This window comes from Eschrichtius robustus, chromosome 17 (assembly GCF_028021215.1).
Source record: "Eschrichtius robustus isolate mEscRob2 chromosome 17, mEscRob2.pri, whole genome shotgun sequence".
NCBI classification, from domain to species: Eukaryota; Metazoa; Chordata; class Mammalia; order Artiodactyla; family Eschrichtiidae; genus Eschrichtius; species Eschrichtius robustus.
The window spans coordinates 65,467,851-65,470,935 of record NC_090840.1 but is presented as its reverse complement, the minus strand read 5'-3'; positions in this window follow the sequence as shown (position 1 = coordinate 65,470,935).

The window sequence follows — 3,085 nt, the reverse complement described above, 5'->3', positions numbered from 1 at the left end:
CTTCTCAGCTTGACTTGGAAACTGCTGAGATTAAGAAACTTCCAAACCACTGAAAACATTTGTTAAAGAAAAAAAAATCAATCCCCTTGAACAGAGCTAAAGGTGAAATTTACATCACTGTCGAAAAATTTCTGGCCCTTCTTTTTGCAAAAATAATGTAACTGTGAGAGTTGCCTTCACTGGCAGGAAAGTAGCAACCTGTACTGTCCTGAGGAAGTAAGCATAAAGGCTAGGTTGTCTTGAAGCCTCATTAGGCAAAGCTCGCTTAAGACTAGGTCCCCAGGGCTCTGTGAATGGATGGCGACAGCCAGCCCCTTTTCTGTCACCTGAGCCTGAAAATTCATCAGCAAGTGATAAGCTGACAGAGCTGGTTAAAGAGCAAGGCTGAGAACAGCTCCCTCTCGGTGCATCTTCTCACCTTTGTTGACTTCTAGAAAGCTACCGCCTCTGCCATCAGTATCTCCAGCACATCCTAATGTCTACTCGAGGCATCCCCGTCCCCACCCCCAGGTAGGCCGATGCATCCAGTTCCCCCAGAGTGTTTGGGGAAAAGGAGAACAAGAAAATCGAAGCAACAGCCTCTTTTGTTGCCATTCCAGAACAGAAGGACATTTCAGAGTCTTTAAGGCATCTCACCAGGGAGAGAAGATTCCAGTGTAGCAGAAAGGAGGCCGGCAGTGTTCTGCGGCAGATTTATATTTACACAGGGCCAGGGAGAAACAGCCGCTGGCTCTGTCAGTGCCGAAAGGATGTATGAGCCCTGAGCAGCAGCTGGGCAGCCTCTTTTTGCAGGGAACCTAGGAAGAGGCCTTCCCGCATATTTTCCCTGTGAACCTGGGCAGCCCCTCCTCCCCCCACCCCTTCCCTTGCTAATTTCAAAGGCCCTCACAGATGCCGAGGCCAGCAGCCAAAGCTTGCTGAGAAACTTCAGCGAGAGAAGAGCTCGAATGATTCGGGATGACGATTCCTTCTCCTTCGTCTGCTGGGTATTAATAATAGTCACTGCTTCATGGGGTTGTTGTGAGGATTAAAGGAGTTATTAATTAAGTGGAAGATGATTAGAAGGATGTGTGACCCAAAGAGTGTTAGCTGTCTTTAGTCATAGTAGTTGTGGTAGTATTCAAAAGATCAGCAAGAACGTGAGAGATGAAATTACACTTTATCTAAGGAGGCAGTTGGGTGACCAGATGACTGGATATTATCTGATTGAAGTGAAGTGTCACAGCTTTGAATGAGGACTTCTGTGTTGGAGGAAATGGGTCAACAGAGCCCTGCAAACGAAGCCTAGAGAGGTTACAGAAACTGAACCCATGGCAAGTTGGCTGTTGATTACAGAACCATTGGAATGTAGGAGAATAAGTGTTACTAATTTATTCATTTATGAATATTTTGGAGACTTTGGTCCAAAGCCTTCTTGAACAGTTGAGAACATTGAGGGGTCAGGTTAGATCAACTTTTCCTAAGGACATGCCCCCCAAGAAGGTAGGAGACCCTCAGAAAGCCTTTGTCCTTCATTCCACAGTGTCCTCCTATGAAAAAAAGGTTGCAGGATGGAAGGCCCACTCTTCCTCAGTTTGTAGCCAGTTTTGAGGCTTGACAGTGATACAAGTGGGACATGGTCTGGCTCCTTTAAACAAAGGTAGAGCAGGTGATTTCGTTACACATGTAAAACTTGGTCAAGTATGCTACCTACCTCTTAGAATTGTGAGGAGTCAAAGGTGCTTGACCCAGAACCAGGTAACTGATCAATAAATGTTGATTTATCCCCTTCCTGAGAGGGGTTCATAGTAGTTTCTGTGGAATGCAAATAGTATTGTCAGAATTGAAATTTGCACACAGTACTGTCAGACTCCAAAGCCTGCTCCCAAACTCGACTATAACGTAGGCAACTGTGGTGCAAAGCAGAATTAAAGCAGAGAGAGAGATGTGAAAAAGTTGTAGCTCTGTGTCCCAAGTACTGCTCAAATGCTCACATTAGATTCCAAACTTAAGAGAGTAAATTAAATTCTTAAGGTGGCACTGTGGTTGCAGTGAGACGCTAAATATATTGCTTTTGTATCCATTCTGGACTAGTCTGAATTGCCAGTATCCTGTTCAATGCACAGGGAGCCCAAGGGAGAAGCCCCAAGTGAGGGAGATTGGCTGGCCCAGGGGTGTTGGGAGGTAGAAAGTGGGAACTGGTTCCTGATCTTCAGGGGCGATGCCCCAGGCAGTCACTTAGCTTGTGAGAACCACAGTGCATTCAGCAAAAGTCTTCTTTTGTCAAGGATAAATGGGAACAATCCCTCTGGAAAAAGATGGCAGCTGAAGAATAGAAGGGGAAATCAGGACTCTTAATATCAGGAGCTGCAGAACTGGTGTGCTGAAGAGGTGAAAAAAAACTCTTATGTGCAATTAAACAGTTTGCATCCTTGGAAAAGGGCTGGATCCAGAAACTTCTAGTATATATTTCTGGAGATTTGGTGTTTTTCCCACAAATGCATGTGCCCCTCCCCTACCATAGCTCAGCACTCATTCATGCAACAAATACTGCTACATGCCAAGTGGAGTTCTAGGTGCTAAGGAAATGATAGTGTTTCGTTGTTGTTTTCTTTTGTTTCAATGTGGACAAAGCTCACGGGTCTTATATTCTAGAGAAGACAGACAACAAACAAGTAAAGAAATACATAATAAAATACCAGGCTATGGTGTAGAGAAAAAGTAAGCAGGGTAAGACATAGGAAATGTTTGGAGATAGCTGTCATAAATTGGGCTGGCAGGGAAGGGCTTTCTGATGGATGATCTTTGATCAGAGAATGATGGGAATGAGCAAGCAGGTATCTGGGGAAAGAGAATTCCAGGAGATGGAAAGGCAAGTGCAAAAGCCCTGAGGCAGACACGTGAGGGATGTGGACAGGGGCTGGGGTAGTCAGAGCAGAGAGAGCAAGAAGGAAAATGCAGGAGATAAGATCAGACAGATGCAGGAAGCAGAGCAGGCAGGACTTTGATGGAGGGGAAGCTTGACTTGTTTTCTGAGAGAAAAAGTCTCACTTCTCATTTATGTTTTAATAGTATCACTTCATCCAAGATGAAGGCCAGAATGTTT